This window comes from Microcaecilia unicolor, chromosome 1 (genome assembly GCF_901765095.1).
Source record: "Microcaecilia unicolor chromosome 1, aMicUni1.1, whole genome shotgun sequence".
In the NCBI taxonomy this organism is placed as follows: Eukaryota; Metazoa; Chordata; class Amphibia; order Gymnophiona; family Siphonopidae; genus Microcaecilia; species Microcaecilia unicolor.
In genome coordinates, this window is record NC_044031.1 from 635,129,658 (window position 1) to 635,157,107 (window position 27,450).

The window sequence follows — 27,450 nt, forward strand, 5'->3', positions numbered from 1 at the left end:
GAAAGAGAAGGAATAGTGCATTGGGCAGTGGATCAAGAGAAGAAATTCAGAAGCTTGAATTCAAGTTGCTTCTCTGTGGGATCTTGGACAAGTCACTTTAACTCTCAACAAGCAGTACTGAATGAGGTACACACGCAAGTGACATCATCCAACAGCACAAGAAAGGAGCAGTTTTCCCAGCCTTTCCTGAGCACAGCAGTCCCTGCTGAATGGATGCTGAAGCAGTCCTTATGTAAGTACATAAGTATTGCCACACTGGGACAGACCAAAGGTCCATCAAGCCCAGCATCCTTTTTCCAACAGTGGCCAATCCAGGTCACAAATTCCTGGCAAGATCCTGAAAAATTTCAATACATTTTATGCTGCTTATCCCAGAAATAAGCAGTGGATTTTCCACAAGTCAGTTTAATAATGGTCAATGGACTTTTCCTTTAGAAAGCAGTCCAGACCTTTTTTTAAATCCCGCTAAGCTAACCACGTTTACCACATTCTCTGGCAACGGATTCCAGAGTTTAATTACATGTTGAGTGAAAAAATATTTTCTCTGATTCATTTTAAATTTACTACTTTGTAGCTTCATCGCATGCCCCCTAGTCCTAGTATTTTTGGAAAGAGTAAACAAATGATTCACGTCTAACCGTTCCACTCCACTCATTATTTTATAGATCTTAATCATACCTCCCCTCAGCCGTCTTTTCTCCAAGCTGAAGAACCCTAGCTACTTCAGCCTTTCCTCATAGGGAAGTCGTCCCATCTCCTTTATCATTTTCGTTGCCCTTCTCTGTACCTTTTCTAATTTCGCTATATCTTTTTTGAGATGCGTTGACCAGAATTGAACACAATAATAAAGGTGCAGTCGCACAGTTGACAGTACAAAGGCATTATAATACCCTCACTTTTGTTTTCCATTCCTTTCCTAATAATACCTAACATTCTATTTGCTTTCTTAGGCGCCGTAGTACACTGAGCAGAGGGTTTCAATGTATCATTAACGACAACGCCGAGATCCCTTTCTTGGTCATTGACTCCTAACATGGATTATGCATATGTACAGTTTGGATTCCTCTTTCCCACATGCATCACTTTGCACTTGCTCTCATTAAACGTCTGCCATTTAGATGCCTAGTCTCGTAAGGTCCTCTTGTAAGTTTTCACAATCCTCTTCCAATTTAACAACTTTGAATAACTTTGTGTTGCAGTGGCGTACCAAGGGCGGGGCGGTGGGGGCAGTCCGCCCTGGGTGCAAATTAAAGGGGGGTGCTCCGCTCCCGCTGCTCCAGACCCTCCATTTGGGCCGTCGTCCCTGCCTCTCTTCTGGCTGGTTCCGCGCCTTCCTTTTGCTCCACCTCTGCCAGACGCCGCCGCTATTGCCTCTCCTCTGGCCGGATGGTCCCGCACCTTCCTCCAGCAGCTTCCAGCCCTGTCAAACTGTCACCACCGCTACTGCTGTTTCTCATCCACCAGACTAGCAGCGGTAGCGGTAAGCAAAAGCAGGAAGATTGCAGGGTCTCTAAGATACCCGTGGCTGCCGATCCCGCCCCTTTGACGTCACTTCCAGTTCTGGAGCAGAGTCGGCAGCCACGAGTAGGTAAGACCCCGCAATTTGTTTTATTATTATTTTTTCTTCTGATAGTTTGAAGCGGGAGGAGAAGCAGCAGCAGCAGCAGCATTTGAGTGGGGGGGGGGGGGTGAATGGATCTGGTAAAAAGGATAGGGCAGACAGTGGATTGAAGAAAGGGCAGAGATAGAGAGGACAGAGAGAGGGGGAGAGAGGGAGGGCAGACCCTGGATGGAAGGGAGAGAAAGGGCAGATGGTGGATGGAAGGGGCAGAGAGGGAGGGAGGGAGGGGACATGTCCTGGATGGAAGGGAGAAAGAGGGAGAGCAGACCCTGGATGGATGAGAGAGAAAGGGCACATGGTAGATGGAAGGGACAGAGAGAGAAAGGGCACATCCTGGATGGAAGGTAGAGGAAGGGCAGATGGTAGATGGAAGGGGCAGAGACAGAGAGAGGACAGATCCTGGATGGAAGGGAGAGGGCGGGATGGCAGACCATGGATGGATGAGAGACAGAAAAGGCAGATAGTGGATGGATTGGGCAGAGAGAAAAAGGGCAGACCCTTGATGGAAGGGAGAGAAATGGCAGAGGATGGAAGGGCAGAGACAAAGAGGGCAGATCCAGGATGGAAGCAAGAGAGAGGGCATACAATGGTTGGAAGGGGGAGAAAGAGGACAGACAGGGGCATACAGTGGATGGAATGGGCAGAGACAGAGAGAGCAGACACTGGATGGAAGGAAAAGAGGTTGCAGATAGTGGATGAAAGGGAAAGAGGGCAGACGCTGGATGGAGGGGACAAAAAGAGAGAGGGCACACACTGGATTGCAGGGGCAGGGAGAGAGAGAAGACAGACACTGGATGGAAGGGGCAGATGGTGGATAGAAGGGAGAGAGTGAAGAGTGACAGCAAAGGTAGATAAAATATTTTTTATTTTTTCTGCTTTAGGTTAAAGTACTATTGTAGCTGTGTTAATACATGTTTATAAATAGAAAATGGAAATAAGGTAATTTTTTATTGGACTAATTTTAATACATTTTTACTAATTTTTGGAGAACAAAACCCCCTCCTCAGGACAGGATAGGATACTGTAACAGCCGTATACTGTATTGACCTGCGGAAGGAGGTTTTGGCCTCTGAAAGCTAAATGTATTAGTCCAATAAAATAGTATTGTCTTGTTTTCCTTATTTGTTTTATTTCTATTTGTTAATTTGTAAAGTGGGAATTGGTATTTGCTAGTTTTTTCAAATTTACATCTGCTATCTTTACATTTTGCACAGTACTAGGGGACATACATCACTATCACTGTTTCTGTGGTGTTGCATTGTATGCAGACTCTGGCTTCTTGGGGGGTTCAGTTTAATTTTTGTCTAAATATTTCTATAATTAGTTTATATTTTATTTAAAATTTGCTGTACTGCTAATGCTCACTAGCAGGTCTCAGCATTCACAATGATTAAAACTTATTCTATAGTGGATTAGGGTGTAGCTGTGTTTGTGAAAAAGACATGGTTTTCTGTTGGCATTGACTATGCAGGATCGACGATCTGTACTATTCTGGCTGATTTAGTTTTACAATAGATATTTGATGTTCTACTGCTCACTGCAATGTTTAGGATGCTGCCGTTTCCTAGGTACACTCTTATGTGACTCATAGAAGTTACTGCTTAAGATATGGTAGAATTCCTCTGTAGGTCCTGAATGACATTTGTTGTGTTTTGTATTCTCAGTATGTACAATACTGGATTTTGAAGGGGGGTGTTAAAAAATGATCGGCCCTGGGTGACAAATACCCTAGGTACGCCACTGTTGTGTCGTCAGCAAATTTAATTACCTCATTAGTTACTCCCATTTCTAGATCATCTATAAATGTGTTAAAAAGCAGCGGTCCCAGCACAGACCCCTGGGGATCCACACTATCTAACCTTCTCCATTGATTATACTGACCATTTTACTCTACTCTCTGTTTTCTATCCTTTACCCAGTTTTTAATCCACAACAGGACACTACCTCCTATCCCATGACTCTCCAATTTCTTCTGGAGTCTTTCATGAGGTACTTTGTCAAACGCCTTCTGAAAATTCAGATACACAATATCAACTGGCTTGCCTTTATCCACATGTTTGTTCAACCCTTTAAAGAAATGTAATAAATTGGTGAGACAAGATTTCCCTTCACTAAATCCATGTTGGCTTTGTCTCATTAATCCATGCTTTTGAATATGCTCTGTAATTTTGTTCTTTATAATAGTCTCTACAATTTTGCCTGGCACTGATGTCAGGCTCACAGGTCTATAATTTCCTGGATTCCCTCTGGAACTTTTTTTAAAAATCAGCATTACATTGGCCACCCTCCAATCTTCTGGTACCACGCTCGATTTTAAAGATAAATTACATATTACTAACAATAGTTCTGCAAGTTCATTTTTCAATTCTATCAGTACTCTGGGATGAATACCATCTGGTCCAGGATATTTGCTACTCTTCAGTTTGTCAAATTGCCCCATCACATCCTCTAGGTTTACAGAGATTTCATTGTTTCTCTGATTACCAGCTTTGAATACCATTTCTGGCACCGGTATCTCTCTCAAATCTTCCTCGGTGAAGACTGAAGCAAAGAATTCATTTAATCTCTCTGCTATTGCTTTGTCTTCCCTGATTGCTCCTTCTACCCCTTGGTCATCTAGCGGTCCAACAGATTCTTTTGCCGGCTTCTTGCTTTTAATATACCTAAAAAATTTTTTTACTATGTGTTTTTACCTCCATCACAGTCTTTTTTTCAAAGTCCTTCTTATCAGTGCTTTGCATTTGACATTCCTTATGGTGTTTCTTATTATTTTCAGTCGGTTCCTTCTTCCATTTTCTTTTAGCTCTAATATCTTCTTTGACCTCACATTTTAACCATGCCGGATGTCATTTGGTCTTCCTCCCTCCTTTTTTAATATGTGGAATATATTTGGCCTGTGCTTCGAGGACGGTATTTTTGAACAGCTTCCTGATGTAAAGTTTTGACCCTCACACAGCCACTCCTCATTTTTTTTAACCGTTCTTCTAATTTTATTATAGTCTCCTTTTTGAAAGTTAAACATTAATGTATTGGATTTCCTGTGTGTACTTCAAAGCTAATATCAAATATGATCATATTATTATCACTGTTATCAAGTGGCCCCATCACCATTACCTCCCACATCAGATCATGTGCTCCACTAAGGACTAGGTCTAGAATTTTTCCTTCTCTTGTCGGCTCTTGTACCAGCTGCTCTTATAAAGCAGTCCTTGATTTCATCAAGGAATTTTACCTCCCTAACATGCCCTGATGTTTCATTTACACAGGTAATATTGTGGTAATTCAAATCACCTATTATTATTGTGTTGCCCAGTTTGTTAGCCTCCCTAATTTCTGATAACATTTCTACATCTATCTGTCTGTTCATCCTGGCAAGGCAGATGGTAGGGGTTAAAGTTTGGTTAGGGTGTTTTCCAAGAATTTGTTACTATGTAATGGACTTCCCATCTGTCCCTTACTATTTGGAATTGAGGTTTTTTTTTTTTTGAACCACCCAGGTTTTCTCCCTGAAGTGGAGTTTTTCTGGGTGTTTCTTTTTCCTCTTATCCTTTATCAATAAGAACCAATGATATTATCTCCTGTTCCCTTTGAAGAGTAGTGGACTTACTTGTGCCTTTGGTACTTTCCCTACTGGGAAGTCTGAGGTTCTGTGTCTGAGGTCAGTATTTACGTACTACTTTCATTTTGAAAGTAGTGGGAGTGTTTGGGAATTCCATTACAAAGTATATTAAATTCAGACTTGTTTTTTGATTAGAATTTACATTAGTTTGAATTTCCCTCTTTGTGATATTGGGTTTTAAAAATATTATTTACCAGCCTCTTCGACAGCCTCAGATGTTATAGCCAGGTTCATTAGATCAGCAAGCAAGTCTGGAGTAGTCTAGTGGTGGGTGCGTGCACTGTAGACAGGTGGACTCAGGCCCTTACCGCCCCCCTACCTGTTAAACTTGTGATGGAAAGTGTGGGCCCTCCAAAACTCACCCACATATAGGTGCCCCTTTCACCCATAAAGGCTACTGTAATGTGTACAGTTGGGGGCTGTGGGTTTTGGGTGGATTTTGGAGCAGAAAAGATAAGGGAGCAATGGTGAGTTATGTACCTGGGAGCATTTATATAATGTCCACAGCAGTGTCCTCTAGGGTGCCCCATTGCTCTCCTGGGATATCTGGGAGACCAGTTACTAACAGTGGTGGCCCTTCCTATAGCCCAATGGCTTGATTTTCTACATTTTGTACGTATACTTTTTTATTTTTAAGGCCTAAAAAGATAAATGCACAGAGCAGAAACGTTTGTTACAAACAGTATTTTTGAAAATGGTTATATTTCCTATGTGGATTTTGGACATTTAGCACAAAACATCCAAAGTCCGACTTAGACATCATATCGAAAATGCCCCTTTGTGTATCATTTATTTGGGTGCAACTCACCAGAGGATTGCTATAAATGCATCCAAATTCCTGCTCTGTGCGCAGCAGAATCATCTCTAGCTGCTCTGAAAGATTTTCAAAATGAAGAGAAAATCATCCATTCAGAATTCAGCTGGTTTTCTATCTTATAATAATTTCCCGATGCACTACAGAAGATTGCCTCTTATCCCATGGCATTTCATTTTTCTCAGCAGTTTCTCATGAGGGACTTTGTCAAAAGCTTCCTGAAAATAAGATACACTACATTAACTGGCTCATCTTTATCTACATGTTTATTCACACCTTTAAATAAATGAAGCAAAATTTTGATGCAACATTTTGCTTGGCTGAATCCATGTTGACTCTGTCCCATTAAACCATGTTTGGCTATGTGTTCAGTAACTGATCTAGGCCATCCCATTGTGAGGCAAACTATTCAGCACAGAAATTCTTCCGGCGCAAAACCTGCACAGACATCCTCCTGAGTGGAGGAGTAGCCTAATGGTTAGTGCAGTGGACTTTGATCCTGGGGAACTGAGTTCGATTCCCACTGCAGCTCCTTGTGATTCTGGGAAGTCATTTAACCCTCCATTGCCCCTGGTACAAAATAAGAACCTGAATATATGTAAACCGCTTTGAATGTAGTTGCAAAAACCTCAGAAAGGCGGTATATCAAGTCCCATTTCCCTTCTCTCTTCCTCTGCTATATAAGTGCAAGACCCTATGCATTCACTTTCTACCCATGCAGTTTGTCTGCACTGGAAAGTTCAAAACTCCTCCATTCTATAAAGAGGCCACTGTAGGTAGTCATAAATGATACTTATAGGAAAACACCTCCCACCAGTCTCATTTATGCCCAGGTTCCAATTACAGAATTATTTGCAAGCAAAATACTCTGATCACTGTCTAGGGATGAATAGAACCTGGATTGACACCAAGCCAATGCTTCCGAAAGAGAGATATGAAACTAAAGCCAGCTGATATATATATTAGCTTTATTATAAGAAGATATACAAATATAGAAAAACTCTGTAGCAAAGCTTAGCCAAATACAAAAATATAGAACTTGCTGATAAGAGAACTACAAAATATATTGTCACTAACTATACACTCTGTTCTTACTGGGTTACTAGCTAAATTACACAACCTGATTTGTAATACTGAAACTATGTTTCTGAGGTAAATACAGTTATTAGCAGCTTCTCATTACTACGAGCCACGAGGTAACCTGTCTTGGCTAAGACAAACACCAAACACTAATCCCAGACTATAGGAAATAAATCTCTGGGTCTCACCAAGCTGTCTCTCCGGCAGTTAGGATAAGAGTAGATTCCTTCTCAGACTCGAGCTGTCTTCCCCAGCGAGTCTGGTCTCTGAAATAGTGCAGGGTCTCCGCAGCAAGCAGGGTCACAATCACTCCGTGCTGGTACAGCTGAACCAATCGGTACTTTCTCCAGATAGGCAGTTCACAAGGTTGTGGACCTCATCAGGTCTCTCTCGTCTTCTTGCCAGCTCCAACTTCTTCGATGGATGCCCAACTAACTTCTTCTTGTTCCCCCTTTCTTTGTCCCTTTTTCTCAGGTGACCAGAAGGAACCAATCCTGATCTTGTCCAGCTCATTCCATGAGCAAGAAACGGTCGTTGTTCGTGACCTTGAAACTGTTACTTTTTGGTATGCTTTTCAGTCTCAGAACAGGCTTTTTGGAGCCATGTCTCACTCCCTTTTCAGCTTTTCAGGGAGATGGGGGGGGGGGGGGTTGGTTGCCCACAGCATGTCCTTGGATGTTACATGACTGCCAGTGATTTTCCACAAGCAGAAAGCTGAATTTGCTGACACACTGATGTACAGGCCATAGGTTGCAGACTCCATCTTGATGTATTAGGATGGTACAGGCCAAGACCAGCAAGGTGAGATCAGGGAAATACCCCTACACCACTAACCTCTTCTTCTGGAGACAATGTTTCCAAATGGGTTATTTTTGTGCATACCATGGCAGTAATGAAACCTCACTCTTAAACCAGGGCATATGGAGTAGGATCTCAGTCATTTATATTTACTGCTAACGCTCACTGTAGTACTAATATTGTGCCAAAGATAGCTTCCTTCTTGAGTTCATAAGTTGTTACATGTATAGGCAACTTATCCAGGTGCGCTTGGAAATTCTTTTTAATCAGGCCTATGGCACCTAAAACAATATCTCTGTATCCTTCTGCCACATTTTCTTGGTCTCAGACTATTTTTAAATACTTAAACATCTTTTCTCTCTATTTGTAATTCATGGAGTAGTTGCTTGGAACTGTGGTGATTAGTCTTCTTTATTAGTTGTCCTTCCCAGAACAGCCCCATTCATTTTGCATGAAAAATGTTAATGACTTTAGAAAGGGCTACTGAAAGGATTGTATTTTCTAATGTGTACTTGTGCACCTGTTGGTGTCTCTTTACATGGTACACATCTGTTACACGTAAGGGGAAGTGATGCATATAGGAAATCTGCTACAAGAACTGTAACTTTGCTTTTGTTCCACAGAGAGTCCCAAAACACCAAAGCATCGTGGTACGAAGACTCGGAAAAGTAATGGGTGCCAAAGGACCGAGATTTGTCCTTCTCCTTCCGCTAATTGATAGATTTCAACAAATCGATCTTCGTGTGAGATCTTTGAAGATCTCATCAATTAAGGTGAGTTGTGCTGGGGTCAGCTCCATTCTCTTCTGCTAACTTTTCACTTTTGCCTCAAAATGGCAGTTTCAGCAATGATCCAGGTCACAATATTACCTATTTATTTTCACTAGGGCTGTACATTTAACACATGATTAACGTGTTAAATGTTTAATATGTATTAAAAATTGTAATGCTCATTAAAAGGCAGCTCTCTCCCATCCAACCTTGCTCACCTGAGCTGCATGGACCATTGCTGCTGTGGCAAAAGGGCAGTGTGGGGGAAAGAGCCGTGTACAGTGCACCCGCAAACCAGAAGTGACCGTGGAGGTACAAGCCCATGGCAGTTCCGGACCGGGAAAAGGCAGGAGAGGCTCTGGGCAACAGCAACGTTGGGGCCTGGGAGAGGTGGCCTGTTGAAGAAGGCCTGTGTTCTCTCACTAATGCTGCTTCTCCCTGCCTCCTCTGACCTTTCATATAGCGCTGAAGGCAGGCTTCATCTCCATCACCTGAAGTCACTCACTCTCTCTCTCTCTCTCAGTAGCGTCCTGCCTCCTTTAAAGGAACTTCCTGTTTCTGGGTGGGACACTACAGAGGGAGAGAGACTTCAGGCAATGGAGATGCAGCCCGCCTTCCGCATTAAACGCAAGGTCAGAGGAGGCAGGTAGAAGCAGCATTAGTGACAGATCCTAGATATAGGAAATTGAAAAAAAAAACAAAAGGGGAGGAGAGGAAAAAAGATGGTACCCGGGGAGAGGAGGAAAGGAGATGGTGCTCGGGGAGGGGATGACATGATGCTCATGGAGGGGAGAGGAGGGGAGGGGAGGAAGATGGGAGGACATGGTGCCCAGGGAGGAGGGAGGAAAGGAGAGGAAGAAGGAAGGACATGGTGTCTGTGAAGAGAAGGGGAAGGAGAGAGAAGAGAAGAGAGGTGGGGGAGATGGTGTCCATAGAAAGGAGGGGAATGAAAGGGAACAGAGAAAGGATGAGATGGTGCCCATGGAGGGAAGGAGAGGAGGAGAAGAGGAGGAAATAGTGTTCTGGAGGGGAAGGAGTAAGAGGAAAGGGAGAAGAGATTGTGCCTGGGGAGGACATTGTGCCCATGAAGGGGAGGGAAGGAAGATGGGAGGACATGGTACCTGTGGAGCGGAGGGGAGGAGAGAAAGATGGAAGGACATGGCACCAAGGAAGGGGAGGAGAGGAAGGTAGGAGGACATGGTGCCTACGTAGAAGAGGGGAAGGAGAGAGAAGAGAGATGGGAGGAGATGGTGTCTATGGAAGGGAAGAAAGAAAGAAAGAAGATGGTGCCCATGGAGGGAAGGGAAGAGATAGTAACTAGATAGATTTGAGCAGGAAGAAGAAAAATGGAAGAAAGTTGAATGTGAATGATGGATATAGGGCAGGAAGAGAAAAAAAAAAAAAGAAATAGTGAATAGACTGTAGGTCCAGGAAACAAGAGTTCAGAGCATAGGAAAGCAGAACCAGAGACAGTGAACAAGATAATTCGAAAGATAAAGTCACTAGACAACAAAGGTGAGAGAAATTATTTTATTTGTAGTTTATTAATCAAAGTATGTCAGTTTTGAGAATTTACATCTGCTGCCTTTATATTGCACCATAGAGGAGGAAATGTGAGGGGCGCTTTATGTGATGAATCGTGATTAATCATGCAATTAAACCTTTAATTGATGAACAGCCCTAATTTTTACTTTAATTTCATGGTCTACCATTTTAACTCAGAAACCATAACAATATATTAAAACAAATCCTAACAATAATATAACATTAAAACATAAGAACATAAGTGTTATCATACAGGGACAGACCAAAGGTCCATCAAGCCCAGAATCCTGTTTCCAACAGTGACCAATCCAGGTTACAAGTACCTGGCAAGATCCCAAAACAGTACAATACATTTTATGCTGCTTATCCTAAAAATAAGCAGTGGATTTTCCCCAAGTCCATCTTAATAATGGTTTAAGAACTTTTCTTTTAGGAATTTATTCAAACCTTGTTTAAACCCTGCTAACCTAACTGCTTTTACCACATTCTCTGGTAATGAATTCCAGATTTTAATTACACATTGAGTGAAGAAATATTCTCTCCGATTTGTTTTAAATTTACTACTTTGTAGCTTCATTGTGTGCCCCCTAGTCCCAGTATTTTCAGAAAGAGTAAACAAGTGATTCACATCCACCTGTTGCACTCAACTCATTATTTTATAGGCCTCTATCATATCTCCCCTCAGCCGTCTTTTCTTCAAGCTGAAGAGCTCTAGCCACTTTAACCTTTCCTCATAGGGAAGTCATCCCATCCCCTTTATAATTTTTGTTGCCCTTCTCTGTACCTTTTCTAATTCCACTATATCTTTTTTGAGATACAGTGACCAGAATTGCACACAGTATTCGACCATCCATCATGCGCTCTGTTCTTCTACCTCATCCCTGAGCCCCATCCTTCTTTCCAGGGTTTCCACTCCTTTTGACATTTGCTCTCCCTCCATGTCCTCCGTTATTCAGTGTCCCTATCCCTATCCCTATCCCTCCAGCATATTTAGCATCTGCACTGTTTGTTCCCATCACCCCTGCATCCCTCCTCATATCCAGATTCTCCCACTTTCTTTCCTTTTTCCTTCACCATCCCAGGGCCTAAATCTCTCCCTCTCTCCTTCCCTTACCCCACAGTCCAGTATCTGTCTTTCTCTCCACCTTTAGGTACAGAGTCTATCCCATTCTTCCCCTCTCCTAACCTGCCTATCTCTTTTCCTTCTGCTTACCCCCCTATCCCCGAAATCAATCAATAAACACTATCAAAAAAAATCCCAAAGGGAAAGACAAAATGTAGAAACTAATGATAGAAAGTCAATCCCTATATCAACTAGTGAACAACACAAGGTTCACTAAGATGTTCACGGAGAACATTCTGTAGTTATATCTTCTGCTTTAATTTTGATATTGAGGGATGAAAAGGGGGATTCAGTATAGGCTGCACATACAGCCAAGCAAAGTTTCAATGAGTCACACCACTAAAAGCGGCTCACCTGAACAGCTCTACACATCATAGCATATCCTCCAAAGTCCACCCTCTTTTTAAAAAAAAAGTTTTTATATATAAAGTGAATACCTAAACCTTTTGGTGAAAGATCAATTTATAAGTTCTCCCTGAACATACCATGTTCCATAAGTTCACCTGGAGGAGAAAAACTGAAGCCAAATATTGCTGAAAACAGACTGAGCAAAGTTTTGATTATTAGCAAAACCTTTTTAAGTCAAAAAACAAACACTGGTATAAAGAACCCCACAGGAGCCGACTTATCTGAGCTGCACATGCACTGCTTTGTTCACTGTGAGATTCGGTACGTCCAACAGAAATTTATGTTTCAAAACGCTCTACCTCAGGGACGCCAGTGTGCATCTGTGTTAATCCTCCATTTTGTAATTGCCAGCAAAGGGCAAAAGAACCCCTTAAAAAGGAAGTTCAAATACGTCGACTATGTAATTGCGTAACCCTTGATCATTCCCAACTCCACTAGAGGTCGCTGCAGTGGCCCACTACTAAACTCGCATAGAGGGATGAAGCATAACTCCCACTGTCCCGAGAGCCATTCATAAAGTTGCACTCTATTCCACACAATCATTCAGTCCTTTTGGCACCACTGAGTCTAACTCAAAAAGCCAATATTGCTCTCGCATAGACAGGTAGCTTTCCCAGTCTCCCTGAAAGTTCAAATTGATTTGTTCAATAATGAACCATTCCATGTTCTCAAACTTATGACCTAACTCCATACAGTGATTAACCATCGGACACGTCAAAACCTTGTTCTTTAATCTGCTCCGATGTTCACTCAAGCGTTGGCGAATGCACGTCCCGTATATCCCACATACATTTTAGAACAAGGACATAAAATCACATATACCACCCTGGATGATAAACCCTTGAATAGCGTTTGAGGAGAAAAAAATCTTTCCAACTATTTGGTATCCTCTACATTTTCTTCTCAGGTTCAGCGGGAATCCCACATACACAGGGGTCACAAGCCATGTGGCCATTGCAGAGCTTGTCCCATGTCTCTAAGATTACAGTTCTGGCAACATCCTAAGACGTTGAAAACATATAAATTGCAGGCAGATACCAACTGTTTATCATCGAGGGTGGTATATGTGATTTCATCTCCTTGTTCTAAAATGTATGTGAGGAGAAGGATGGTGAAAAGCAGACTGCTAGTCAAACAGGCAGGATAACACATTGCCATTCTTCATTACATAAGTACATAAGAATTGCCATATTGGGAAAGACCAAAGGTCCATCAAGCCCAGCATCCTGTTTCCAACCGTGGCCAATCCAGATCACAAATATCTGGCAAGATCCCAAAAAAGAACAAAACATTTTATACTGCTTATACCAGAAAAATTGTGGATTTTCCCCAAGTCCATTTAATAATGGTCTATGGACTTTTCCATTAGGAAGCCGTCCAAATCTTTTTAAAACTCTGCTAAGCTAACCACCTTTACCACATTCTCTGGCAACGAATTCCAGAGTTTAATTACACGTTAAGTGAAGAAAAAGTTTCTCCGATTCGTTTTAAATTTACTACATTGTAGCTTCATCGCATGCCCCCTAGTCTTAGTATTTTTGGAAAGCGTAAACAGATGCTTCACATCTACCCGTTCCACTCCACTCATTATTTTATAGACCTCTATCATATCTCCCCTCAGACGCCTTTTCTCCAAGCTGAAGAGCCCTAGCCGCATTAGCCTTTCCTCATAGAGAAGTTGTCCCGTTCTCTTTATCATTTTTGAGATACGGCGACCAGAATTGAACACAATATTCGAGGTGCAGTCGCACAATGGAGCGATACAAAAGCATTATAAGATCCTCATTTTTGTTTTCCATTCCTTTCCTAATAATACCCAACATTCTGTTTGCTATCTTAGCCGCAGCAGCACACTGAGCAGAAGGTTTCAACGTATCATCAACGACGACACCTAGATCCCTTGAGTAATGTGTTCAATTCTGGTCGCCACATCTCAAGAAAGATATAGTGGAATTGGAAAAGGTGCAGCGAAGAGTGACTAAAATGATAGCGGGGATGGGACGACTTCCCTATGAAGAAAGACTAAGGAGGCTAGGGCTTTTCAGCTTGGAGAAGAGACGGCTGAGGGGAGACATGATAGAGGTATATAAAATAATGAGTGGAGTGGAACAGGTGGATGTGAAGCGTCTGTTCACGCTTTCCAAAAATACTAGGACTAGGGGGCATGCGATGAAACTACAGTGTAGTAAATTTAAAACAAATCGGAGAAAATGTTTCTTCACCCAACGTGTAATTAAACTCTGGAATTTGTTCAACGTGTAATTAAACTCTGGAATTCGTTGCTGGAGAACGTGGTGAAGGTGGTTAGCTTGGCAGAGTTTAAAAAGGGGTTAGACGGTTTCCTAAAGGACAAGTCCATAACTACTAAATGGACTTGGGAAAAATCCACAATTCCAGGAATAACATGTATAGAATGTTTGTACGTTTGGGAAGCTTGCCAGGTGCCCTTGGCCTGGATTGGCTGCTGTCGTGGACAGGATGCTGGGCTCGAAGGACCCTTGGTCTTTTCCCAGTGTGGCATTACTTATGTATTTATGAGATGCTGGAGTGAATTGACGCCATCAGTGTGGGTTTGTGTGAGCTGGAAGGCCGAGTGGTGGATTTAGAGACCAAGATGGATGAGCACACAGATCTTCTGTCTACTTCTCAGGCACCTCTGGCTCAGTTTATCTGATCAATATGATGATTTACTATATAAAATGGATGATTTATAAAATCGAGTTAGGAGGAAGAATTTGTGTTTCGGGGGTATCCCAGAGGGAGGTGAAACAGAGGATGTTCCTGCAATCATGTGTACTATATGCCATCAAATCATGGACCCTGAGGGTTTACTTGCCTCCATAAAGCTTGAAAGAGCTCCTGGGTGGAGCTCAGGATAACAGGCCAAGAGACATTATAGCAAGATTTATGAAACATACTGATACAGAGCGCCATTTAAACCAGGTACATCAGACCCCACAGTTGCTGTTTAAAGAGGCACAGATAACTGTCTATCAGGATCTTTCTGCTTACACTTTATTGATGCCGCATGAAGCCAGTTTTGCAGACTTTGAGTACAGCTAAAACTAGTTATTGTTGGTCTTTTCCATTCTCACTCTGCTTCGCAGCTGTGGGAAAGATGTACTCAATTCCTATATTAGATGCGGCATAGAAGATTTTGCATGAAGCTAGATGGACTGTGTGTGACATTTCTCTCCCCAAGTTCTGTGGCTCCTGCTATGAATGCTAAGTTTCAACAATGGCTGCAGATATTGAGCAAGAGCAGAAGAAACCCATGAAAAAGTCAATCGGAAGAGGTTGTTTGAATTATTTTTTTATTTGCTCTCTGTCTCTGCATCTTTTGTGGACTACTACATGTGGTAAATATAACTGTGGAGATTCATTTGAATTATAGGTGGCCTGTGGTTGACAGTCATCATAAAGCTGAATAGGGCTTGAGTGTGTGTGTGGGGGGGGAGGGGGGATGAACCGGGGGTAGGAGATATGTGATGCCATTCAGGGCCTCTGGGGTTTCTGGCTGGTATATGATATATGTGTGAGGGGAGTTAGGGGGGAGAGGGGGAGTTTGTAGGGGGTGGGAGTGGGGCAATAAAGGGGAATTTGGTTGGAGGGTAGGGGTGATTGGGGACAAGAAAGTGAGCAAGGGTTATTTGAACAGCTAATTTTCCATGAGTGCTGATTTAACTGCTTTAACTTATGTCAAAGGCTTAAATTCAACCACCAGGGTGGAAGAATGTGAAACACTAAGAACAGTAGACAGGAACAGAAGTGTAGTGTAACCAAAAGGACAGTTCTAAGGAAACACTTGGGAGATGAGGGTGAAACAAGCTAAAGTTTATTCATGAAAAAAGACTTGACATGGCACCGTGTTTCAGCAAAGATGCCTGCCTCAGAAGTTTGAAAATAAAGATATTAACAAAAACATACATGCATATGGGTTGCATAAAAAATGAAACCTAATAGAGTAAATTCAGCATTCCATAAGAAATGTTCAAAATACAGATTACCATAACAAAATAAAACATAAATGTACATACATGTATAAGAAACTAGTGAAATAAAACCTAACAATTAACAGAATAGGGTATACTAAAACTGGATCTTATGACGGCAGATAAAGGTCAAATGGCCCATCCAGTCTGCCCATCCTCTGTAGCCACTAACTCTTTCTTTTCCTAAGGGATCCCACATGCTTGTCCCATGCTTTCTTAAATTCTGAAAGTCCTCCATGATCTCCACGCTTTCATCACCCTTTCCGTGAACTAATACTTTCTTAGATTCTTCCTAAGCCTATTTCCTCTTAACTTTATCATATGCCCCCTCATTCCAGAGTTTTCCTTCATTTGAAAAAAGCTCACTTCTTGTACATTGCCTCTGAGATATTTAAACGTCTCTATCATATCTCCTCTCACATGCTTATGGAAAAAAACTTAAAAATTAATATGATATAAGATAAACATAATACTCTAAAAGGTAACCATAGGAACATTCAATTTCAAGTTAATGGGATCAATAGGAAAAGGCAAAGCACCTGAAAGCCAGCAAGCAACAGTTTTTTCTTTATTGAGAAACAATCTGCTATGGAATCCAAATATCTATGAAGTGGAATGGGGAATAAAGATGGGGAATAAAAGATTAGTGGCAAAAACCAAGAGAAAATCATCTGCATAAAAAATAAGCCAATCTTCCCTTTGATTGAATAACTGAAACCAGAGGACAAAGGAATAAATTAAACAGAAGAGGGGAAAGCATTGAGCCCTGTGGAACTCCAAGAACTGAAAGAAGGAGTTGATAGAAAGGATGTGAACCATGAAAGAACAGTATCCGAAATTCCTAAGGCAGATAAAAGGAGAGAATAATGCATGACTAACTAAATCAAAGGCAGCTGATAGATCAAATGATATAGCTAGAACTATTTCATGTTTATCTAAGTGCTAAAATGTGATCTGAAACTGGATTGCCTCTGATGTAGTGCTGATGATTTTTCCATAAAGGATGCAATTTGTGTAAATAATACTTTTTCTAGAATTTTGGACATAAAATATAAATTTGAAACTGGTCAAGAATGGGCTGGGTTTGTGGGGTCTAAAAATCATTTTTTTAAAGATAGGATGTACAACAGCTGTATTGAGTATTGGAACTTTTTCTAAAGCTAGGTTGCTGTTAATAATAGACAAAATTACAGCACAATGGCCAAGTCTAGATGATTCCAACCATGAAGAGGGAAAAGGGTTCATAGCAGTTTTCAAAGTAGCCATTTTCTTAGAGAGTCTAATGATTGCAATTGAAGAGTAGACCATGTGGAAGAGCCTGATGGGTTTGTAATATACAATCCCTATTTGAAGTAGTCGTATCTAAACCCAACAAAATAGATACAAGCTCCAAAGGCTTCATAAGCAGGAAAGATTTCTATAATTTCAAAACTTTACTTATAAAGTACTGGAAAAGGACTTGGGCTGAAGGCATAGATTTTTTTAGAGTCAGAATGAGACTTTGATGTTTGATGAAAGATAGAATAAAGTTCTTTAGCATGATTCTTTAACAGGATTAAGAGATTTCTTTAATCAATTAGAAAAGTAAACTTTTTTGCTCTTTTTTAAGATGAAAATTATAATCAGGACATACATTTCTACATAATTGCAGGTCTGATAAATTTTTGGACTTTCTCGGTAATAGAGTGCTCCTAAGAGGAAGCAAAGGAACCCTGCCAAGATCCACTGGTAGAGATTCAGGACCAAGCTCATGGTCAGGTCAGTTTGTTGGAAGAAACCAAACACTGGATAGAAGTCCTGACAGAGGAGCTACAACAGGCTGTTATCTATGCACAGGGTCTGCAAAAGGAGAAGACAACTCTCTGTAGCCAAAACATTGGGGTTCAGACCCAGTTTCAAGCTCAGGAAAGCTTATTGCAAGCTAGGGAAGGGGAATATGAGAAGGAGTCCATAGTCTGCTATTGAGACAGACATGGGAAGCAACTGCATGCCCTGGGATTTGTAGTATGGAGTGTTGCCACAATTTGGGTTCCTGCCAGGTACTTGTGACCTGGCTTGGCCACTGTTTGGAAAACAGGATACTGGGCTAGATGGACCATTGGTCCGACCCAGTATGGCTACTCTTATATTCTTATGTTTTTATGAGTTACAATCCCTCAGTGCTGTCATGGAAGCAGAAGGGAAGAGGTTAATGAGAAGAATTGACCAAGAAACTGAAGAGCTAAAGCATTCGTCTGCAGAGCTCCTGGAAATAAATGGTGAGAAAAGGAAGCTACAAACCAACCTGGAGAACCAACTGTCCTTGGAAATGGCACTGTTGCATCACGAAGAGCAATTAGAAAAAGAAAGAAAGTGGTCGTGGGACCAGAATAATGGTTAAAAGCCCAGCTGAAGGTCAAGACCCAGGAGTTTGTGGCACTAATCCAGGAGCAGGAGACTATGAAGAATGGGACAGAGGAGGTTACCCAGCTATGGGAGCAGGTGACCCAAATGGAGTCCTCTTGTAAGATTCTGCAGACAAGCAGAAGAATTACTTTTTAACTTGGTCATGGATCTATTTGCTCCAACTGTATGAATGAATCCTGATGTTATAAGTATCCAAGTGGGAGACTGAGAATGTAAGATTGACCTATTTGCGGACAATATTTTAAAGTCCCTTATGTGTACACTTATTTTGTTGCCCAGATTTCAATGCACTCTACTGCTTGGGATTTAAAGTTTATCCCCTCAATATTCAAAGCTATTTAACCAGCCAGAAATGGCTGCTGACTGGTTAAATAGCGCTTTAGTATCTAACCATGAATATTTAGCACAAGATAACTGGTGATCTCTGCTGAATATTTGTGGTCAGCACCTAAAAGTTAACCAGTTATATCACATGATAACCAGCAATATTCAACGCTGACCAGCTAAGTTTAGTGGGCAAATCACACCGTATAAATAGTAGCCCTATCTTTGCCCGCCATTAACTTAATAGGCCAGTGCGGAAAATTTGCTTAGCTTGTTAAGTTAAAACCATCCAAAAAAAAAAACCTGGATAATCAATACCAGCCACTGGAAATGGCCTGGCATTTTAGAGGCCCAAAACGTTTTAACCACTCCCTGACTAAACCTGTGAGAGCAATATCTGCCAGATAATGCAGAAGCAGGTCATGGCTCATGGTACTAAATGCCACAGACAAGTACAAGAGCATTTAAGATGAATTCTGGCTCTAGTTTACAGTCACTTTTTTTTTCCATGTTTTATTTTGTTTGATTTCTATTGACAGCCACTTTTTAAAATGTTATTTTTATTTCACTGATTTTTTAATAAAAAATGCAAAATGAAATAAATAAATAATGGTGCAAATTCTGGCCCTGGTCTGCAGCCACTTGTATACCATCTGCATAAGAGAACTGTTTGAGTACCATGTGTCCTGCAGAACCCTGACTGATAGGCATGAACAATGCCTGACTCTTCAAAGTACTTTTATACTTTTCAATTTATTTCTGTCAAAAGAGGAGATTCAAGACCTGTTGACAATAGATCCAAATGTTTAGAGATGAGGCAGGTATTTTAAAAAGAATTGTTCAAACAACTATCTCATATCTGGGAGGTTGTGGCTAGAAGCTGTCAGTGCTCTAGTGGGAACTGAAGTTTAGTTGGTGATAGAAATGAAGGTGCAGACAATTAGCTGCAAAGATAAGACCTGGTCTGGGTGGAGGATTTTAATAGCTTTTAACAGGGAAAATATCTGGCATCATGGGCTATATGACAGGGATGTGGGAGGCCAAGGGGTGGGTGTGTGGGCTGGCGTGGTGCCTCAGTTTGGCCACTGCATATATATATATATATATATATATATATATATATATATATATATAGTAAGAAGTTTTTATCCAGAGTTGATTATTGAGCTGTAGTTATTTCAGAAGCTTTACAGATGACCTTGGCACTTCCAGAAGTGTAATGCACCATGCAGTACTCATGGAGAAATACTGTTAGATTCTTCAGTGCTCAGGAAGGATTCAGTTCATAACTCTTCATCTCCCTACTTGTGATTTTCTGTAGGTAACAACCAAGGAGGGAGTAATGATTTTAGTTGGTGCCGACATCCAGTACCAGATTGATGATGCAGTTCAGTGTACCAAAGCAGTAAACAATATGGCCTCATTTTTGAAAACCAGGGCAGAGGACAATATTACAAACATACTGAAGGAAAAATATGTGGATCAACTTCATATTGATCTGGAGAGCATTGAAGATGAAATGAAGGTAGGGCTCCTCGCTCTGTTCTTTTTTCCTTAAACCTGTATTATACCCTGTATTTCTTCCTCCATTCCAATGTGCTCTATGGCCTGATTAATGCTCCAGGAACAGCAAGGTAAAAATGCTTTTATTCAGGACCCTTTAAAGCTACTGCTACATTTTTAGCCAGGACCCAGGACACAAAACAAAATGATGCCACAGCTAGAGGCCAACCAAATTTTGGTTTTGGATTTGGTGCCAAAACTGCTCCAAAATCCTTTCTCTCTCTCTCTCTCTCTCTCGCTCCTTCCCCTCTAAACAGGAGTTGCCCCTCCTATCCACCTGTAGGTGTCCCCCTCTGTCCTATCTTATAATCCCTGGAGATCTAGGGGTATAATCAGGGCATAAGTGATCCCCAGTCACTCTTGCCCATGTTAGCTCTGCTTTCAAAATGGCTGCCATGCCTCAAGAAGTCACGGCAGTCATTTTGAAAGTAGAGCTGACATGGGCAAGAGTGACTGGGCATTACTCCTGTCCTGAATATACCACTAGACTACCAATGAATGTAAGGTAGTTTGGGGGGGGGGGGAGGGGGGGGAAGAGGCTACTCTTTCTGTTCTGTTTTTTATGTAATGCGATTGCAAGTAATGCAGTTATGATCTTTCATAGTAGTTTATATGGTAAATGGAGGTCTCCAAATAAATACTTTTGATACAAAAGTTTAGCACAAATTTAAATCTGTAAATTTGGGATGATAAGCTCTGTAGAAGATATGACATCAGCTATCACTCCAAATGAGGCCCCACAGTCAGCTGAGGTCCATATGTGCAGAGGCTATTCTGCTTGGGGGTAAAATATGGCCTTTCATTATTTAAATTAATCAATTAGCTGATTACTTTCAAGAGAAAATAATTAAGCTTAAAGCTGGATTTGCAGGTATTGTTGATTTAAATAATGATTCCTCTTTAAACCTGGATCAAACCTGGAGTGATTTTTATGCCATCCAATGGAATGATTTTTCTAAACTATGTAAGAAATAAGTCTCCTCTTATAGTATATTTAAACAACTGTCCATCCTTACCATTTCATGCTCAGTTGTTATCTTGAGTCGGGCCACAATTATCCTTGGGCAAGTTTCTTGATAAACTTGGGGAAATAATTATTCGGTAGCAACTATTTTAAAGGATTCAAAACAACCCAGAACTTAGGTGTCCAACTATAGGCTTTGTTAATTTGCAAAGCAATAATACACTTTTTCAGTACTAGCTCAAGCTGAGTTACATTTGGGTGTAGAAAGTATATCCCTCTCCTTGGAGGGCTCACAATCTGTACTTGAAGCAATGGAGGGTTGAGTGGCTTAAGATCAGAAGGAGCAGGCACCCCTGGGTGTCAAGCCTGGAGCTCTAACCACTTGGCTACTCCTCCACTTGAGTCTTTCTAGATGTATGTACTAGACACACTGTGGAAAAATCTAATGCTTTAGGCCTTAAGTATGGTTCACCCTTGGCCATCCCTGCTTCTGTCTAAACGGGCTTGTTCCGAAAATATTTGGATCCGATATTTAGCAGGACATATCTGAATAGAAAAGGGTCTTGTCAAGTTAAGTTACTTACTGGGCCAGATCTGGATATCAGTGACACTGTGGCTTGTGGTGAGGCAGTACAGGGGCAGAGTCAGGGTGGGCCCGGAAAGTATCTGGGTGCTGCCAATTTTTAATGCTGGTACCCAGATAACCATCTGGGCAAGAAGGACCACATAAAATGTAGTTTTAACTATGTCTGCTTAGTTATTTGGATACTGCCACTGAATTTTGGCGCACCTAGGTGACTCCAAGGAGCTGCCCATACCTGGATAAGGGCCCCACAAGGCTTCCCTATCGGATCCTCTGCTCGTTCCCCCAACCCCTTCCAACAGTCATAACAGTCTGATCACTAAAAACCAACCTGTTCAAAAAGGCATACCACAATGATCGATCCTAAATACCAGATAACGAAACTTATACCAGAAATGGACAAAACTGAACCCTTGATACTTGATTGCTTAATTTACTCTGTCACCATTGAACTTTAATGCAATACCACTTTATTTCTCAGTCCGGAAATGAACTCTCTATACCTGACTGCTTAAAGTACTCTGTCACTTATGAACTTTAATGCAATACCACTCTGTATTTCTCATTCCGATAATGGCAATCGCCACTACGGCATAACGTAAGCTACACTGAGCCTGCAAATAGGTAGGAAAATGTGGGATACAAATGCAACAAATAAATAAATAGGCCTGTTGCTTCAATTCCATTTTTACCAAGCTGACAGAAGGATTGGTGACATTACAGTTTGTACGATGTTCTTCATGCTTCCCAGTCAGGATTTCATGCTTTTTTCAGCACTGAAACAGTCATAAGTTCTCTTTCAGATTATGTAAGAGAACCAGGGCTACCGGGGGGGGGGGGGGGGGGGGGCAAAATTCCCCAGGCCCGGGCCTCCAAAGGGGCCCTGCGCCGGGGTCAGGCTACCGGCGCTGTAGTCCCTGGTCTCACCTGCCTGCCTCCTCGGCTCCGAGCCCCCTGCATTCAAAGCGGCAGTCACAGATCGCCTCCCTTCGGGCCTTCCCTCCCTGTGTCCCGCCCTCGTGGAAACTGGAAGTTACATCAGATGAGGGCGGGATACAGGGAGGGAAGGCCAGAAGAGAGGCGATCTGCGACTGCCGCTTTGAATGCAGGGGGCCCGGATCCGTGGAGGCAGGCAGGTGAGACCGGGGACTGCAGAGGCGGGGAGGGGGGGAGCGGCAGGGGGATTGGCGGGGGGCGGGCGGAGTTGGGGCAGCCTTGCCCCGAGCCCGGCCTAGTCTCTCGGCAGCCCTGAAGAAAACTTCTGCGTGAAGGGAAAAGCGCCTTATTGCTCCAATTTGACTTATCAGCTTTCAGTTTGGTAGATCATACCCTCCTCCTACAAAATCTAAAGGATGTAGGAATTATGGGAAATGTTCTGAACTAATTTGATGGTTTCTTAACTAAAAGATTGTACAGGGATAAATGGAATGATGATTTATCTTCCAAATGACACAACCCTTGTGGAGTGCCACAGGGGTCCCCCTTTCCCCTGTTTTGTTTAATGTATTTTTTTGCAGTCTCTTGGTTCTCTGTTAGAGAGAAATAATTTACTTCATTATATTTATGTGATGATATTTTGGTGCTAATTCAGCTTCACTCAGTTATTGACATTGATCTCTCCAGAGTTCATTTTTGTATAGATTTATTGGATAAATGGATGCACTACCACAAGTTACAACTTGACACCGATAAAAAAACATTTTTGTGTTTTGACACTAAACTACAGCACATTCCTACAACCATTTCTGTCAATTTGAATATACGCTTTTTAAAGTGATTAAGATCTGGGTATTCAGGTTGACAGTACTATTTTGAAGCATAGTGTAATATAAAAAGCTAGTTAAAAATGCTTTTTATATGAGAAAATTGAACAGTATTCAGAAATATTTTAAAACAAATCAATTTGCGCACTTAACACACTCCCTCGTGTTATCTTATCTTGATTACTGTAACATTGTATCTGGGCTGCATGAAGGGGCTGCTGAAGAGACCTCAGACTGTGCAGAAACATGGCTGTACATTTAATTTTTGGATTATCCAAATACAAGAGCACTTCATCATTCTGTGTTAAGTTACACTGATATTGATAGAAGCCAGGGTCATCTTTAAACTGGTGTGTTTTCTCTTGGTATATGGTCTGGTTCCTTATTATATTCTTTCCCATTTTGGTTTTGTTGGTGTCCTCAGAGCCAGAAGATTCAGTAATGGCAATTTCTTTGCCTTCTCTTCAGCTAAAGTAAAGAAGCTGTTAACGCTTTTTGAGAAATTGCTGGCATTTCAAGCAAAACGCAAGGAAGTGGGAATGGAGGAAGGCTAGACAAACCCCAGGAACAATAAAGTTAAAAGATTATTGCTATGGTATGTAAAAAAAAAACACTACAAAAATAACATGAAATCAGTATTCAAGATACAATATGTAAAAAACAGTTCATAATAAGATAACATCAGTACTCAAAATTCAACAGTACACAGCACTGTCGCTTTATCTCACCCTTTTGGAGCATCCGACTTTAGTTTTTAACAGCATTGCATTTACATAGTGCATTTGGTTTATGCATGCACAGTCTTTCTAAAGACCACTTCATTTTTTTCGCCCAGCAGTACAATCTCTACTTCATTTTCTTTATTGTCAGACTCCTGAGGCAGGCATGTCACATGCCAAAACACGATGCCGTGTCAAATCTTGAGCACTGATATCACTCTGTTGTGTACTGTTGAATTTTGAGTACTGATATTTATTGTGTACTGTTTTATACATACTGTATCTTAAATACTGATTTCATGTTATTTTTGTAGTGTTCATACCCACCATAACAAGAAACTTTTAACCTTATCATTCCTGGGATTTGTCTAGCCTTCCTTCATTCCCTCACATCCAGCACACTCCTTTTAGTGAAATTGAGCATGTTCAGTTTCACTAAAAGGAGTGTACCAGATGTGAGGGGAAGAGAGAGCAAGGCAGGCAATGCGGCAGCGGCGTGGCGCCACAGCTGGATGAAGGCTTCAGAAGGCGGGGGCTGGGGACCCTGCCAGCCAAGATGTACAGCGGCGGCGGTGCTTCAGCTGGCGGGGATTGGGGACCCCCGCCAGCCATGATGTTACAGTGGTGGCAGTGGGTGGGGAGTGGCAGGGCGGTTAGGCGGTGGAGGGGGGTGGCAAGGTGGTGGTGGTGGGGCTGCGTACCAAAATGTGCTCCCCCACCCCGGGCTCTGGCCCTCTCCCACCTCAATGTCTGGCTACACCCCTGCTATGGGAGATGCCGGGGAGAAGTATGTTATGCAGGTACCAACTATATTCATTGCCAGTGTCCACTTAACTAAGTGGTCAGGTAGGACACACAAAAAGCAGTCCTACCTGCTCTTGATTAACTTTTCAGGTGTCAGGACTGAATATCTGCCAACACCCACATAACTTCCGGATCAGCAGCTGACCCCTTATATTCAATTCTGGTGCCTGGACATGGTCCAACATCGAATATGTGGACTTTATTCTGCACATGGCTGTTAGTGGGTTAAATATTGATGATAGTCGAGGGCTGAAAATTGGCCCCTCACTTTATACCTGAGGCTAAGTGTTAAGTGACTTAAGTTGCCCAAGAAAAAAAGCAGAGAAAGTGGGATTTTAACCTGGTTCTCAGGCTCCTATGCTAACCGTTAGGCTACTCCTCCACTCACTCCTTGTGCCTGGTGAGCAGGATTTTGTAGGGTGCTAGAATTTTAACCTAATGGTTCCAGCTTGGCTTCCTTGTGTGTTATGTGAGTGAATTAGGAATGAAGAGATGTAAGAGGCTGAGAGAAAAGAGGAAATAGCAACAGTAAAGTAGAGGCATAAGTGAATGAGCAGGGTGTGTTGTACATGCTCTTCTGCTCTCTCTAGTTACAAATCTCATTATTGCTACTTTCTGCCTCCACTTTACAGATATACCTGAAGAACATAACAAAGTCTTGGGCCCTCCGTGTACATCAAGTGGAGGTCATTTATGAGGCTATGCTAAAGCCTGAGGGGAATGTGCCTCCTGCTGGCACAGAATTAGAAGACTCAGATGATCCCAGTCAGCAGGAGAAAATACATTTATTAGATTTTGGTGAGTGCTGGACAATCTACATTTGTTGAATAAGCAGTATGCAGTATCCAGTGACTTTGGCCAATTAGAAACCAAGGACTATCACACGGAACATGCAGTTTTCTTTTACAATATCATCATAAACATACATCCCTTCTACAGGCTGATTGCTTTCACTTTTAATCAAACAACTGTCATGACTGCTGTGATATGTAAACGCCACAATTTGAATATGATGGGGTAAATGTTTAGCCGGCCACAGTCAGTGTTTTTGGTCACCAGTGGTGTTATGTTCAGATATTCAATGCTGAGCCATGTCTGGTCACCAAATTGAATATCCGAGTATGTGCAGCTGGCTATCATTAATTCAGTTAAGGGCAGTATTCAGGACTTAATCACATAAGTAAAACAGGACAAGGATGGGACTTTGTTTGATGTGGTCCAGCTTTTCCGGTTAACTTACACAGTTAAGTGCTGAGTATCGTCACTTAGCTGATTCCACCCCTGGATCATCCACAGAATCACCAGCTTTGAGTTTTGCAGTTATTCCTGATACTCAGCAGCACTCTCCGATTAAGTGTCATTAAATATCAGTGAATGGCCCCATACAAGTAATTTAACCAAGCTAGAGCCTCCCCTGCCCAGGCAAATCACTTTGTGTATTGACCCCAAGATTTTTATTTTTCCATTCCTCTCTTTTTATAATACTACTGTGCTAAAAATATATTTTCATTCTGGAATGAATGTGTAAATTGTGTATCATGGTTATAGAATACTGTTAGTTATATGCATAACGTATTTGGTAAATTAGGGTCTAATAGGAGTTAACAATCCATAATTGGCTATAATTGGAATTAGTTGGTACTTAATTGGTATTCTATACCCATAACATGTCATTCCTTTAGGGGCCCTTTTACAAAGGTGCATAAGGACCTATGCGCATGCACCATGTGCCAAATTGGCATTACTGCCTGGCTAGCACATGCCCCGGGTGGCAATTACACATTTATTGCACGCCCAATCACGCAGTAGAAAATACTTTTCTATTTCCTACTATGGGGCGCTTACCCAGCGGTAAGCAGCAGTTGGTGTGTGCTGCATGCTTACTGCTCAAGTAGCGTGTGAGTCCTTATGGAGTGTGAGTCCTTATGGAGTGGAGGAGTAGCCTAGTGGTTAGTGCAGCGGACTCTGATCCTGGGGAACTGGGTTTGATTCCCACTGCAGCTCCCTGTAACTCTGGGCAAGTCACTTAACCCTCCATTGTCCCAGGTACAAAATAAGTACTTGTATACCTGTATATGTAAACTACTTTGAATGTAGTTGCAAAATACCACAGAAAGGCGGTATATCAAGCCCCATTTCCCTTACTACTAAGTCTACAGGTGGCATTAAGGGCTTGGGCTGAAAATAAGCAAGCTGGTTTTAATTTTTGCCGCATGGCCATTTCCCCAGCCCATTAAAAAAAAACAAAAAACCTTTTTTCCAGATGCGGTGAAAAATGGCCCAGCATACGCCAAAAACACGTGCCCACACTGCCACAGGCCACTTTTTCCCGCACCTTTGTGAAAGGACGCCTTAGTGCACAACTGCGAGGGGGTGTGGATGTGGGAGAGATATAGGTGGGTCAGGGATATAACCAGCATACACTAAGGGTATAAAATACTTTCAGTTACGGATCTAAGTGACAGTAGTTAGACATGGATATAACAAAAGAGAGGGAACGAAGTACAAACTAAAGTCCAAACAAAAAAAAAAACAGCACCACGGGCCTTTAAAA